Source organism: Panthera tigris, chromosome B3 (genome assembly GCF_018350195.1).
Source record: "Panthera tigris isolate Pti1 chromosome B3, P.tigris_Pti1_mat1.1, whole genome shotgun sequence".
NCBI lineage: Eukaryota > Metazoa > Chordata > Mammalia > Carnivora > Felidae > Panthera > Panthera tigris.
Genome location: NC_056665.1, coordinates 133,552,559 through 133,568,640, shown reverse-complemented (window position 1 = coordinate 133,568,640; position 16,082 = coordinate 133,552,559). Strand labels below are relative to the sequence as shown.

The 16,082-nt window shown below is 39.8% G+C and overlaps 1 protein-coding gene across 5 annotated transcripts in view; it reads left to right on the top strand.

The window, feature by feature from the left end:
* Window positions 1–16,082, top strand: part of RPS6KA5 (ribosomal protein S6 kinase A5) — a 182,093-nt gene that overhangs the window by 28,493 nt on the left and 137,518 nt on the right. Inside the window, exon 1 of one of the 5 annotated variants that reach the window (XM_042990379.1) lies at window positions 7,838–7,949. The exons of the other annotated variants lie outside the window; for them this stretch is intronic. The gene's annotated coding sequence lies outside the window, so the exon portion shown is untranslated. Of the gene's footprint in view, window positions 1–7,837; window positions 7,950–16,082 lie in introns of those variants that run through there. 5 annotated transcript variants of the gene reach the window in all.

Here is a 16,082-nt window from a genome sequence, read left to right as displayed (position 1 = left end):
ACTGATCCCCAGCCCTGGTGCTTGGTAGCTCACAGCTTTGGCCACGGAAAGGGCTTGAAGTGAAGAGGATCAGAAGTGGCAGTGTTAAAGAACTGCTTCTATAGGAAAATAGATAAGGAAGAAGTGAGCACCTTGGGAATGTGGCTAGTGAAGAGAAAGAAAGAAAAGGAGAAAATAACAGACCTTGCAGAAACAAGATAACTTAACCTGTCAGTGCCTTGCTGTCATCCATTACACAGTGAACCCCACTAAACTTATAGGCCTCTTTTATACCACCAGGAACCCTGTACACCAAATACCTAAATATAGAAAAAAAAAAATACAAAACTACTATAAAAGGAAAATAGAAAATGTAAATCAAAACATTCCTACTGATGCAGTCCCCCCTAAATCCAGCAGCTATGCAAAAGAAACACAGAATACAATACTCCTAACTGAATAAATATCCATAGAAAAGCACCAGATGATATTAAAAAAACCTTAAATCATATATTCAAAAACAAAACAAGAAATGGGCAAAAAAGCAAAAACCAAAAAAACTAGGGGAACTGCATTGAGAGTTGATCAAACTTAGGGAGAAAAAAAAAAGAAAAAAGAAGGAAGGAAAAGACAGAATCATTTTGGAAATGAAGACTAAATAACAAAAACACCAAAGAAGAATAGAGCCACATGAAAATTAATAGGAGGTATTGAAGAAAGCAGGGAAACAAATTGCTAAAAATTAGATTAAGAAAGAAAAAAGGTCAGAGATAAAGTAGTTGAAATAGAGGACAAAGAAGATGTAGCATGTTCAACTAGAGTCCTAAGAGAAGAAAAATGAACTATCTAGGAAATATAGTTCCAAAAATCAAAGAATACTTGAGCCTACACATTGCAATGGCCACTGGGTTACTGGGAAAAACTGATGATATAATGATCAGCTCCCATAGTGAACAGCTCTGAGACGTATCTTAGTAATACCACTAGACTTTAAAGATTAAAAAAATTCTCAGAGCTTCAGGCCAAAGGATCAAATAAATTACACAATTGTAGGATAATTAGCTGTCATCAGGCTTCTCAAAAGCAACACACATGGCATGGCAACTCTGGAGCAACTTTTAAAAGAGAAAACTACTTAAGGAAAGGAAGTGCAAAGAAGAATTATATACAACCAACTGCCTTCATGATTGAGGTTATAGAGAAAGTTTTGAGTATGCAAGAACTCAGAGAATACCTACACAAGTGGTCCTCCTGAGGAATCTGTTGGATTGAGTTTCATCCAAATAGATTGGGGAAAAGGACTGATGATGAGCCTGTAATATTTATTTATAGAGCTGAGACTGAAACAAGATGGGGCCACAGATAGAAGAAAAGCATGTGAACCTTAAAGTTTTATTTTGTATATAACTATTTGTAATTTGTATCACCTAAGAACGCTTAGAGCATAAGTTTGTGAACATATTTGTTCCCAATTTTAGATTCAGTTTCAATTTTTCTTGACATTACAGAAAAAATCTAGTTTTTCACAATGAAACACACAGAAGCAGAACTAAGAAACCATGCAAACCATGTACACATTCTCAGATTCAAGTATTTATTTCCAAGCTAAAAAGGTGGTGGGAAAGGGGTGTAGGACCTGCCTCCTCAAATTGCTCAGCCTCTTTTTCTGCTTCAGCCTCTACACCAAGTATCCTCTAGTTGCCGACATTCTGACATTTCTTGAGCATTCAGGTTGTTTGCTGGGAAGTGGCTTGGTAATGGCATATGGCAGACCATCTAGATACATGGACATCATTGGTGTACTTCACATTCCATTGGTTCAACATTATAATATTTGGATTTCATCGTTCAGCATTAGATCATTACTCTTGTACTCATCATGTTCTTTTATTTCTGGGTGAGTTGGCCATATGCGTTTTGGTTCATTTGGAATGACTTAAACCAGTAAATAAATTGAAGGTCAAATAATTTCATATAGAATAATTTTCTACATTAGCAAATTGTAAGCAAATAGTTTACACCCACTGAATGAGGCATCTCTTATAGTATTTTGGAACACATACCACATGTGTATACAGTGTATGTCCATGTACAACATAAGTCCATATAGAACATAAGTATACAAATATATGTACAGAAGACTTAAATATATATGTAATGGCATAAATATACATTCCCCAGCTCTGTTTGTGAAAAGGCCTAGAAGGCAAGATCTCCCAGTAGCAGTGAGCACACCTGGCACCCAGATTTTGGCTTCTAATGCCATTTACCATTAAAAGGAATCAAGGCTACTTGTAAGAGAAAGCAAAGAAATGCTAAGAAGAAAGGAAGAAAATAAATGAAGGGGTCATGTCAGGACACAGAAGCCAGCTTGCAGATGCTTCTACCAACCAAATCTGGGTCCATTTGTGCAGGAAAATAATTGACAGGAGTGAATTTTAAGGCACTGAAAAAATGGTAATCCACGAATTGTCTGATAATAGATAGATAGGAAGAAGGGAGGACTCTTCTTGCGATACAGTGCTAACTGGTAGACATAGAGGGGCATGGAAGAGGTGGAAAATTATTATTATAAAAAAGTATTATTTTGTAACCATTATAGCAAAGATTGGTTTAGGCAAGAATCAATGGATGCTAAATCTAGGTGTGGGAGTTTGATGAGGAATGGGATATTTTGACAGCCCTGTAGTGTCTCTCCACAGATTTCTCATTGCAAAAGGGAAATTAGTACCTTTATAATGGAGAAACTGGACAGCACCTTGACTTGGTGATCAAAACTAACGTTGCCAAGGCACCTGGCTGGCTCAGCAAGTATAGCATGCGACTCTTGATCTCAGGGTCTTGAGTTTGAGCCCTATGTTGGGCATGTAGCCTACTTAAAATTAGAAATAAATAAAATGGGGGTGCCTGGGTGGGTCAGTTGGTTATGCGACTTCGGCTTAGGTCATGTGGGTTTGAGCCCCACGTCGGGTTCTGTGCTGACAGCTCAGAACCCGGAGCCTGCTTCAAATTCTGTGTCTCCCTGTCTCTCTGCCCCTCCCCTGCTCACACTTTGTCTCTCAAAAATAAATAAAAAACATAAAAAAAAAAGAAAGAAAGAAAAAATAAAACTAATGCCACCAATGAGACTGACATTGTCTCCTTCTGGTTGTGATACCCTGAGAAGCACGCATCACTTAAGTAGTATTCCAGCTGGGCATGTACAACCTGAATCATGAGCAGACTTCAGTCAAACAAAATTCTGTTTGAATAAAAAAAATTAAATAATTATATTCTTCAAAAAACATCAGTTATACAAGACCAAGGTTGAGGAAATCTTTTGGATTAAACAAGACTAAAGAGACATGACAAAATAAGTACAATATGTGATTGTATACTAGATTCTACACTCAAGGAAAAAGTGCTATTAAAGAATGTATTAGTCAAGGGTCTCCAGAAAAACAGAACCAAAAGTGTGTGTGTATGTGTGTGTGTGTGCACGCGTGCACACACACACACGTGTGTCTAAAGAGATCTATTTTAAGTAATTGGCTCGTGATTATGGAGGCTAGCAAATCCAAAATGTACAAGGGTGGGCTAGCAGCTGGAGGCTGAGGAGAACTGATGTTCCAAGTCTAGTCTGAGGGAGTCTGCTGGAGAATTCTCTCTTCCCCAGGAGAGGCTGGTCTCTTTGTTCTATTCAGGCTTTCAACTGATTAGATGAGGCCCACTTACATTGTGGAGGGCAGTCTGCTTTACTCAAAGTATGTAGATTTAAATGTTAATCAAAAACACTGTCACAGAAACCCAGAATAATGTTGGACTGTTTGACCAAATATCTATGTATATCTCCTTAAATCATACTTAATCTCCAAGTAAAGACAATAACAAGGTCAAGGTTCCCATTAACATGATACAACTATCCTGTGTACAACAGAAAACATGCTGTTTTCTCAGAAGAGGATTCACAGTCCTTGAGTGATGTTTATTCTTCTCCTTGGTATCCATCCTGTAAGTTAAATACTACGATGTAAAGTCAATACATCATATATGTTACATGATAAAGGAACAAGAGAGGGAAGAAAACAAAGATATTTATTTTACACACACACATACACACACACAGAAACATATTAATAACAATATAAGGAAGAAATACCCATGACAGTTGCAGTCTTCATTTCTGTAACTGGTCACATGGTGCTTTCACATTTCTTCAGGAATGTCCCAGAAAGGAGCTGTGGTGTTGTAACTGTCCATTTCCAGGTGGTGATGGCATGTTGTGCAGAGCCATCTATAACCAGTCCTGGGTCTTGTCTCTTCTGTCTATTGATCTTAGGGATCTCTCCATGAGGCCATAACTACAGGCTGGGAGAATGAAGGTAGTGTGGCAAGAGCGGTGACCACGGGCATTTGGGCCACTTGTCCTTAACTTGTCTGCTTTCAGGACCTGCTCAGCCCCAAGCTCACGTTACCACTTCCATTTGATGATGGAGGCTTCTGTAAACACCTGACTTTATGGAGAGCAGTTTGCTTTACTCAGAGTCCACCGATGGAATATTAGTCTTATCCAAAAACACCCTCATGGAAACACCCAGAATAATGTTTGACCACATGTCTGGGCACTGTGTAGTTCAGCCAAGGTGACACATGAAATTAACCATCACAAGGAACATCAGACAGTTGACAGATCGGAAAGGGAACCACAGATTAAAGTATTTTATCAGTGTTAAATTTTCTGAATTTGATAACTACACTGACGTTACTTAAAAGCATTTTTAGGAAATGCATACTGAGGTATTGAGGGGCAAAGATGCATGACATGTGCAAACCACTGTGAATAGATCAGAAAAAGTAAGTCGTGTGAGAGTGTGTACATACACGTTGAGTGTACGAATAAGAGAGAAATGTGGCAGAATGTTAAACACTCGTGATTCTGAATATGAGAGTTGTCCCTTATTTTTGCAACTTTAGACTTTGAAATCATTTTAAAATAAAATAAAAAATTCATGTGACCAGGGAGCACTATAATAGTGTTTAAGAGGCATGAAAGTTCTGTAACATTTTCACTGGCAACACCATTGTGCTGATACCCTTGTCATAAAATCAGAAGCGTTCATTGCTTGACTTGGTTTCAGCGGAATGGGTTACATGCTTCATGTGTGAAATAAAAAAAGGAGGGGACAGCACAGGAGCACGGTCCTACAGAGCTCTAGTGCCGGCCCGTAAGTCCTTCTAGAATATTCTCTGACCTTTTCTTCTGAATTGAAGACTTGGTAGGCACCTGGGAGGCTCAGTCAGTTAAGCGTCCGACTCTTGATTTCAGTTCAGGTCACGATCTCACAGTTTGTGAGTTCCAGTCCCGTGTTGGTGTCTGTGCTGATGGTATGGAGCCTGGAGCGTGCACGCTCTCTCTTTCAAAATAAGTAAATAAACTTTAACAAATAACAAATAAAAACGAGGAAGTAAAATGCAGACTTGGTGTCGGAGGCTGGTTGTGGTAGAGAAGACCATTAAAACTGAGATAGAGGAAGGATGGGATAAGACGGGATGAATTTAGTCTGTCCGGTCCCCAGTGTTCATAAGCGTGAAGTTAGTTCATTCACTAGGAGTCAAAATTGATACTTTTTGTAAGTAGAACTGTTCTTGAGAAGCCAGTTGGCGGTAGCCCCTCTGGAAGTTTATAGCCATAGGCACGTATTACTGCAAACTGATCTGATGCAAGGCTGCTACATTTAAGTGCTGATAGAAACCAAACTGACACTATTAGCAGCATGTCTTCTGGAAAATAGAAAAAGGAAAGGGTGTCGGTAAAGTACTTTCTCATAATAGAATCAAACGTAGAGGCGACACTAGAATTGCAGTGGAAAAATGAGGTATGGCTTAGGAGGAACAAAGTGCTGCTGTATTTTCTTACATCAAATTGAAATCTGACTCTTGGGAATATTACTTTGGACTATTTGAAAACTATATCTTGCGTGGAAGGTACAATTTCAAGTATGTCAACAAATACCAAAATAATTTTGGTAGCACATTGGAATCTGGAGTATTTACCTTCTGTAACGGTTTAAGGTTTTTATCATTTGTAAGTTGGCTAATTTTTTGCCTACCGAAATACTGCCGCATGATTTCCATCGCAAATGAACATATACCTTAAGAATAAGGAAAGCTGTGCCGAGTGTCAGTAATGTGGTTCTGTTGTCTATCCAGATTCAAGTTCAGAGCACAGTTGTCTCTAAATTGTCCGTCAGATAGCTAATGACTAAAAATTAACACTAAGTGATAAACTAACACTGAGGGAGCTTACTTTTGAAAGGAAGTCTTCTAAAAACTTCTACACAATCCTTTCGATGTGCTATATTCCCTAAATTATCTTTGTCTTCACATCTTTGTATGTATTAAGTTCAGTCATGCGACATGGCCAGGAAATGAAGTATTCAAGTTGACTGTTCTTGTAAAGCTGTATGTTTTATAATAATTGTGAATTTTCAAATCATCTTACTACAGTAAAATTCTTTACTGTGTATTGTTCATCTTCATTTGGAAATCCCACAGACATTTTACATAGTTTTAACTCACAAAGTTTATGTTTACCAAATCTATAGACACCCTCCCCCACATCTGTATCTTACGATAACCAAGTACATATCAAGAAAATTCTAGTTGAATCTGAAAATCTCTTCTATGTAACATTTGTGTTTAGAAAATATCTTCATGGGAAAAACCCCCCAAAACAAAAAAAATATTTATAGCTCTCATATTTTTGTATCGAAGTATAACTTACATAAAGTAGAATTCACTCTCACTGGCATACAGTTCTGAGTTTTAACAAATGAATACAGTTCATGTACAACATTTTGAAGATTTATCTTTTAGTCCAAGTACTTTGTGATTTCGTGGTCATTGATGGATTACCATTTTGAATTGAAGGGATTGTACTACAGCTTTTCAGAATTTTGTAATTTTAGTAATTTCCGATGTTTTGGCTTTGTGCTTAGGAGTATTAATAAATAACATACTAAGGAATTTACTTTTCTTCTCTTTTCCTAACTTCAGCACCTTAGTGTAGCCTGTATCGTTTCTGGCCTCAACCATTGTAGCAACCTGTGCGTCGGCTTCGCTGTCTTCCACGTGAATTCCTTTCTAACTCATTTTCCACGCTGCTGCTGCTGCTGCTGGTCTTTCTAAGGTACAGAACTGATTATCTCAATTCTCTGCTTAAAAGCTTTCATTGGCTCCTGTTGCCTGTAGAACAAAATACGTACCTTTTCAAATCAGAGTCTTTCACGAGCTGGTTCCTGCCTCAAGTCTGGCCATGCCTTCCTGCCCTTTCCTTCTTTTGCGTTTGCCTGTCCGCGCTAATTGCTGATTCCCAGACATGCTGTGTTCTCTGTCATCATGGTAGTTTTGTGTTTTCTTCGGACATGCAGGCCTTTTTTTTTCCCCCCATCGGTGCCTCACTTCCCCAAACCTTCAGATGTGGTCAGGTGTCCTCTGGGTGTTCTGCGTGCCTCGTGCCTCTGCAGTGGTGTTTGTGCCTGTGGCTTCTTCACTTGCCCAAGCACCTCCTCTGGCCCCTGAGCTGCTTGGCATCAGGGAGGATGTCCACTCCAGTGTTGCCACTGGTGTGCACAATACTGGATACAAGTAAGCGTTCAGAGTATTGTTCACTTAGTATCGTTTGCTCTAGGTAGGGAGGAGGGAAATGTGTTATCACAGCAATGGGCACCAGAATTCTTTGTATGGAGGGAGCGGCTTTGCAGGCGGGTATTGCCTTGACCTCAAGCTCACTCAGGGATGGGAGTATGGGTGTTAGCTAGGGCTGAGAGGTCAGAAGTAGAGGAAGCTGCCTGACAGGAAACACGGGGGCAGATTTGTTGGGTTTGCTCCTCAGAGAGAAAGAGAGAGAGAAAAGGAGGAAAGTCGGAAAAGCCTTGTGAAGCCAGGGAATAGGTGAGCTAAAGACCCCCTCCTTCAAAGACTGGAAGACGGTGAGAAATTAAGACTGTTCCTCCTTCTGGTTCCCTTTTCATTGCTGCCCTGTGTGCCAGAAATCTCTGCCTTTCTCCAGAAATCTCCACCAAAGCCTTTCTTACCAAGGGATGCTTTCTGCCTGTGTTCGGGTTTTGTTACTTTCATAGAACTCGGGAGGAGCCCCTGTCACGCAGGGATCGAGCAGTGCGGAGCAGAGGTACCTGAGGATCTCAGAGGGCACTGAGGATATGTCAGCTCTCCTGGGAATTGAGAGAAGCCTTGGAGGGGAGGGAAAGGCTTTGGACCAGCACAAGTCCTGGCTCTGCCGGTGTGAGTCCTTTGGTTTAGATTATTGAGCTGGCAAGCCCCAGCCAGTAACTAGGATACATACACGAGAAAAAAGTGGAAATGAATGTACAAGATGAGAGTAGCTAGTATTAGGATGGGGGGGTTATAATCGCTGCCACCTCTGAAACTGTTTCTGTTACAGTTCGTGATAAAAGAAAAGTTCTAAAAAGAGAGAAATGTCTACAATATCGTGCTGTGATCTTATTCTCCCCAGTACTTGGAAATTAGAGGTCAGTGTTGATTTCTTTAACATTGAAGGTGCTAGAAAGGGGAAGGTGAAAGTAATTATTGAGGAATAGGGAATTTGAGCCAGGACTGAAACTCCTTTCTTTACCAAAAACAGGAACTTTTTTTTTATTGACTTGTTAGGGTTTGTCCCCCCACCCTTTTTTTTTAAATTGATGAGATAATGTCTCAGAGAGGAAAATTAACCTGTTAAGTGCCTGAAAGTTGGGCAAGCTCTTGTGTAAGACAAGAGTAGTGTTGAAGCTTTCTAAGTTGGTGTTCTGTAGATCACAGATTTATAATAAATCATGGCTTAATTGTTTTGGTTTCAGCGGGGACAGGCTGTTGCCCTACTTCCTGTTGCACTTGCGGCTAATCTCACAATGCTGCTTTCTGTAATTGTTCTCCTTTTCTTCCGAGATGAAAAAAGTCACAAAACCATTGACAAGGTCACAGTACGCTACTATGTTGTCTTATAGTTATTGCTGTTATTGAAGTGTTCTTGATAGTGACAAGATTGATGCTGGATTGTTCTGTCATTTGTGTCTTCTCCTCGTGCTCGGGTTTCATGCATGTAGCTATAATTACAATCTCAAAAGATTGACGTATCAACTCAAATGACACTTGACCAATTTAGAGTGGGAGACACAAACAACTACCTGAAACACTTGTGTTTGCTTGATGAGTGCATGTTTTCCTTTTGGGTAAGGCTATCAATGTAAAATAGGGCTGCTTGCAATGCATGGAATTAGAAAAAAAGGAAGTTGGTTGTGTACTCTACCAGAGAAAGGCTTAGGAGAACAATATGGCCGTCTCCGGGATAGGGGTGTTGCTTCCTAGGGGACCTGGTATTTGAAGCTAATGATTAGGGTGTCCCCTGGAAAGTGCTAGAAACACATTACCTCATTTAGCATTCTGTTTTTTAGTGTTCATTTTTTCCCATCTACCTTTTGTTGTCCACTCTTTAAATATCTTAGTTCTTTCTGTAGTTTCGACAGTTCAGATTCTAGGTTTATAGTGGTTTTTGTCGCGTAAGGTGACTTTTTAGAGATCTCATTTCATCCCCCTGTGCATGTTGGCCAAGCTGATTTCTGAGGCATTTTGCTGTTGACTCAATGCATTGCTTCTCTGGTACTCCCGCCTGGAGTAGAAAGACCATGGATAATCTTTTTTTCCATCCTTAACACAGCCTTATTCTTCTCTCTGTCTTTTAATCCTTCTCTCTTTCTGTCCTGGATCCCATCATTTATCCCTTCCCGAAGGATCTACTCTCTCTGCCCACAGGCCTTCTCTTTCATCTGACTGCTGAGTTGGAAAAATATTTCATATAATTCTTTTCCCATTCTCACTCTGTTCCTTCCTTTCGTATCCTTAAATCGAATGAAGTGTTTCCATGGTTTTTAAGGTTGTTGTCTTGTTTGCCCCTCCCCAGCCATATACCCTGACCTCCCAGCCTAGACTTGGGGATGAAACTATGACTCAGGAACAGCCAACTGGAAGAGATGCTCAGGACAAGGTGTTGGTAATAGGGGAGCAGCAGGGAACTGTGCAACTCGCGTGCCCCGTCAGGGAGCACCACCATCCCAGCACCTCTGTGTTCACCAGCCCTAAACTCTCAGAACCCGTGTTCAGGGTTTTTTCTGGAGATTTCATGATGTAGGCATGACTGGTTAAATCACTGGCCATTGGCGATTAACTTAATCCCTAGTGCCTCTCTCTTCCCTGGAGGGGACAGAGGGGAGGGTGGGGCTGAAAGTCCTAGGTCTTTCTAGCAACCAGTCCCCAACCTGAAGTTCTCTGGGGCCCTTAGCCCCCAGTCATTTTAGCATACAAAAGACACTCTTACCACTCTGGACATTTCCTAAGCTTCTAGAAGCTGTGTGCTGGGAGCCTCCACAAAGACCAAATCTACATTTCCCGTTGTACCGCCTTTTGACTTCATCGTTAATGAGGGTTGGGTTTTTTTGTTTTTGTTTTTTTGTTTTTTCCTGGCATTCTTTCTTCGGATTCTGTACACTGTTCATTTCCCCACCTTTTCCCTGGCTCTTTTTCTTCCTGCATCCTAACTCCTGATTGTCAGCAAGACTTGCCCTTCTTTTTGTGTGGTCTCCTGAGGACTTTTTTCTTAAAGTGTTTGCTCCTCTCCTAATAACTTGTTTTCCCTCTGCCCTTCTAAGTTCTTTGGGACCTCTGGAACAAAAGACAGATTAATATGAGAAGAACATACAAATTTATGTAAAAAGTCTTATGTGACATGGGAGCCTTCATAAGGAAAGGAAGACCCAGGAGACATAAACCTGTGCATTATCGTGTTAGGTTTGATGGAGTGGAAAGTTGTAGAAAAGGAGTAAGAGAGGACCAAGGTATGAGGTAAGTGTGGTAACTGGAGAGAAACCTAGCAAGGCCTGTTTGTTCACACTCCTCCCTGTGTCCCTTGTCTACAGAGATAGGGATGCTCATGGGACTCCTGGGTGGCTTAGTCAGTTAAGCATCTGACTCTTGATCTCGGCTCAAGTCATGATCTCATGGTTCATGAGTTCATGCCCGGCATCAGACTTCTGCACTGATGGCGCTGAGCCTGCTTGGGATTCTGTCTCTCCTTCTCTCTCTGCCCCTCCTCCGCTTGTGTGCTCTCTCTCTCTCTCTTGCTCTCTCAAAAATAAATAAATTAATTAACTAAAAATATTTTTTTTATAAAAAATAAAAATGAAAAAAAGAGATAGGGATGCTCCTTCCTCTGGTACAGGGAGGGTGCGTTTCACAGGAGGTCTTGCTTCAGGGGAAGGTCAGAAACTCCTTCCTGTACCTGCTGTTGATTCTGAGATTACTTCAGTTTAAAATATCCACCATGCCAAGGTGCTGTGTTTGGTGGGTGGATGGCATGTTCTGAGCCCCATCAGTGTGCTGTCTCTGCCAAACTTCAGTTCCTTGTCTAGAACTGTCTACATGGCAGCCTTTTCGGAATGCCTAGCTGTCCCTCCAAAATCAGTGTTGAAACCCCAAAACTTCCCCGTTCAACTTCCCCTTTCCACAGTATTCACCAGTAACACTACCATTCACCAGACTTTCATTTCTTGTACTTTAGATATGGGGCCAAAGGGCAGAGGGAGGAACAGAGTTTCGTTTATTTATTTATTTTTGAAAGTGGGGACCCTGTCCTGTTTGCTTTTGTGGTCTCAGCACCCAAATCCCAAATCAGGGGTTCAGCAAATGTTTCTTGAACTGAATATTGCAGTGATTCTTAGGTTCGCCCGTTCCTCTTTGCTCTAGTGTCTACTCAGACCAGTCTTGTTAGCACACATCTGGTTTATTGCATTAACCTCACCACCTTTTAGCTTTAGTCTTCCCCTTGCTGCTTTCCACATGGCACACTACTGCCAAAGCAGTTTTCTAAAACCTTACTTTCATCTTGTCAAGAGCCATTATTGTTTATGGATTCAATTGAAACCAGTCTGGCATTCTAAGTTTTGAATCCCCTAGTTTCCTGTTCCTACTTGATGTAATATTTTTCTGTTTTTCCCACATAAGCCCATTGTAGCTAATTAGAACAATCCTCTTCTTATTCTGTGTTAGGAAAAGACTTATTCCTACTTATGCTTTTGCTCCTGATATTCTTCTAGCCCAGAATTCCCTAGCTGATCTCTTATTTTCAAATCATATACTTCTTAAAGACCTAACAGCTGGCTCATGTGTCAGTAGGTACTCAGTGAATGTTTGTTAAATGAGTAAATGAGAACTTGTATTCTCAGTGAGCATTTGTAAGTAGCTTTACATGACAATGATATCCCCCCCAATATCCATAGACTCCATAATCCTTTCTAATCAATTACATTTCTTGTAGTTTATTGCAAGTTTATTAAGTGATTAATCCATTGGATAAAATGGTATCTGAGTACCTCACTCATTTACTAACAACTTACTTGAAATGGCTTCAAAAGCATTCTTCTTCTTCTTTACTTTTACTTTAATTGTAAAAGTGCTTTAAATTAAGCCTTTTCTTAGCTTTAACACAAGTGAATTCTTGGATCTAATCAAATGATTTCGGCACATGCTCTGAGCAATTACATTTGTGCAGCTTAGCAGAAACTATGGCAACAGAATGAAAAATGTGTTTTTCCTGATTGTTTTCCTCCATGAGATTGGGAAGTTCCAACTTAAACATCTCAAGTTAAAAGAAATGGTCATAGATAAGATGCGTTACAAATTACTTTTGGTGGAATTGCCTAGAAAGTTGGGTTAAGAAGCCATTTATCAATCATAAGTTTATGGCTCAAATCCTGGAAGGAGGTGCCAAGGATTACAAATAGTAATCTTTGCTGGGAATATGGGAGATTTTCAAGGTTTACTTTAGACCTATTTATATTGTCTATTTTTTTAAGCCACAAACCAGGATTATTTTATAATAATAGAACAAACAACAAAGTTATTTAAATTTGGGAGAAAAGACAGTTATCTGGTTTGTCTAAATTTATTATTTAAAAAAATACATCAGTCATATTTTCCTACACAGGCACACAACCATATTATTATACAAAGAACCAAAGGAATCCAGTTGTAGTGTAAAACACCAAGTACTTTATATTCATTGGTGTAAGACAAGATTTTTCCTTTAAGAGCTATTAATAGGTCAGACTGTTTTCTAAAGAGAATCAGTTAAACAACTGAAATTCGTTTAAGTTTTGGCAAATCTTTTGTAAAGTTCCATTGACTTCTTGTAAAGGAACTCATGAAATTCACCCTTAAAAGTGATTTCCTTATCAGGAAATATGCATTATAGGATAATAACACTAATGAAGAAGTGAAAGATTTTCAATGGGGTAGTTTCCAATATCTTAATAAGAAAAAAATTGGTGAAAATTGCTTTATGAAAGCATTATCTTTTCTAAATGAATAAACTGAGTAATGCATTAATGTAAAAAAAAATCCTTTTGATGAGAAGAGACTGTCTAAGCTGATTAACAATAGAGATAGGCCTAACATAGATCTTGAAAGGTTTAAAAATATTTTCTTTGTTTTAGTCTGCGCTTACTAATATTTAACAACTCATGAGATAGGCACTGAAATAGCTGCTAGACACAAATAACTGACATGGTTGTACTATTATGTACTAATTAATAGCTTATGTAGCAACTAAATAGTTTGTTGATATTCTTTGTTATTTTATATATTTGTGAAGAGGTTTCATAAGACATTCTTTCTGTGGGAAGGAGTTAATCCTTTTAGTTAGGATTTGGGAGCTGAGGGTAAGGTTTTGGTGCCATTAAGTTATTAGAGCCAGAAATCCAGAAATGCCCAACCTCTGCCCAGCCAATCTACTCTTATCCTTTGGGAGTCATGAGGGGACTGTCTGCAAGGAACAGTAGTAGCCAGTGGGACTCAGAGGTGCCACATTAATAAAGGCTTGTAAACTTCCAGCACATCAGTGTAGAAGTCTCCTTAACAGTGGCCTTGGTGCAAGCAGTTTGGGCTTAAGGCCTATGTCGGGACTCCTGCTTCCCTTCCAACTTCATCCAATCACCAATTACCCCATCACATTCAATCAGCATGTTGAGATGAGTGTTTGATTTGGAGGGGAGGGGCACCTGGGTGGCTCAGTTGGTTGAGCATGGGACTCTTGATTTTGGCTCAGGTCATGATCCCAGGGTTGTGTGATTGAGCCCCATGTCAGGCTCCACACTTACTGTGGAGCCTGCTTAAGATTCTCTCTCTCTCTCTCTCTCTCTCTCTCTCTCTCTCTCTCTGTCTCTCTCTCTTTCTCGCTCTCAAAAAAAAAAAAAAAAACTGGAGGGGAGAACAAACTAGTAAATGAACCAAGTCCCAAAAGAACCTCTGAATCTGCTTAGTTGATTATTGTATACAGTAGTCTCCCACCTTACCCACGGGAGATCGATTCCAAGACCCCCAGCAGATGCCTGAAGCCACAGATAGTACCAAACCCTCTATATACTATGCATTCTCCTATACATATATACCTATAATAAAATTTACTTTATAAATTAAGCACAGTAAGAGATTAACAACAATACTTAATAATCAGGACAGTTACAACAGTGTACTGTAATGAAAGTTGTGAGACTGGTCACTCTCTCAAACTATCTTATTGAACTGTACTCACCCTTCTTGTGATGATGTGAGAAAATAAAATGCCTGTGTGATGAAGAGCTGAGGTGAGGTGGATGATGTAGGCATTGTAACATAGCGTTTGGCTACTATTGACCTTCTGAGGATGGTCAGAAGGAGGATCATCTGTGCCCGGCCCATGGTGAACTGTGGGTAACTGAAACCACAGAAGGTGAAACTGTGGATAAGGGGACTGCTGTGTAGTGAAGGAGAAGTGCAAGAGAATGGCCACTGGACCCCAGGAGGTCAGGCCAGGCCAGGCCAGGAGTTGGAGGCAATGAAACAAACCTTGTGTGGAGACTGTTGCTTTAACACAGTGACCCCACCTACTGTTAACTGTGCCCAGTCAGGATTTTGGACTCTTGAATAATTAGATTAGTAACTGCTCTTACCTGTGGGTAGGACTAGACAGGGGGTGGGCAGAGGCTTGCCTGGCACAGGAAAAGGAGCTCCTGCAAGCACAATAAAGTGCCATTTACTTTCACGTAGGAAGGCAAACAATGGACAGTTCTGTCTCTCAGTTCTAAATGCTCGGTTCTGGTACGGTCTGGCCCCAGGCATGGAGTAGCTCCTGATCAGCATACATTTTGGACTTTACTAAGGCGTGTAATGACTCAGAAACGCAGATTTCTGTGATTGGCTGATGTTTACTTTACCTCCAGGGTGAAATACAATGTGTAAATATTTTAAGTCTTGTTCTAATAAATGTTGGTTTTGTGCTGGGAAGTTGGAGCTCTTGATCTTGGCTTAATAATTTAATTAAGAGAAATATAGTTTTAGGCTTTCATATTCAAAGGCTTCTAAATAGTGACAATAGCATAGAAATGAGAACCATTTAGACACCTAGACTCACATGCCCAAATATATGTTTGTTGGTTCTTAGGATTCTATATATAGTATCATATTTACCATTTGTCTATATGTGTTTTATTGTTAACACAGTGAAAAAAGTCTTTATAACTGATAAGTTCTTCCCCATGCCTAAATATTGATAGAGCTTCCTATTAATTTGCTTCCATATGTCTGATTACTCACTTTGCCTAACAGATGTCGTGTAAAAGAATTATATGGATATTAAGTTCAAGATCCCTGAGTTGGGCTTATATCAAATTACCTTTTTAATTTTATTTTACTCTTTGAAGTTAACTTGCGAAGCAGTTAAAGTAGAAACTCTGTAATTGTAGGGGAGGAGAACCTTTCCCTTCCTTTCTTCTAGGTTCTTTGGCTGGCCTAATAATTAAATTGATATAACACAAGTTAACAGGGGGAAAAAAAACACATTTAATTTAGTATGTACAGGAGCCTAAAGAAATACAAGACTGAAAGAAGTGACCAAAGCAGGTAGCTTTGTGAAGAATTGACAAAAGGGTTTAGGCTTGGGTATCGAATTAGGGAGGCAGTAACAGTTTGTTTATATAGATTTCTTGGCCCTAAATCCCCTATTTCTGATAATAAGG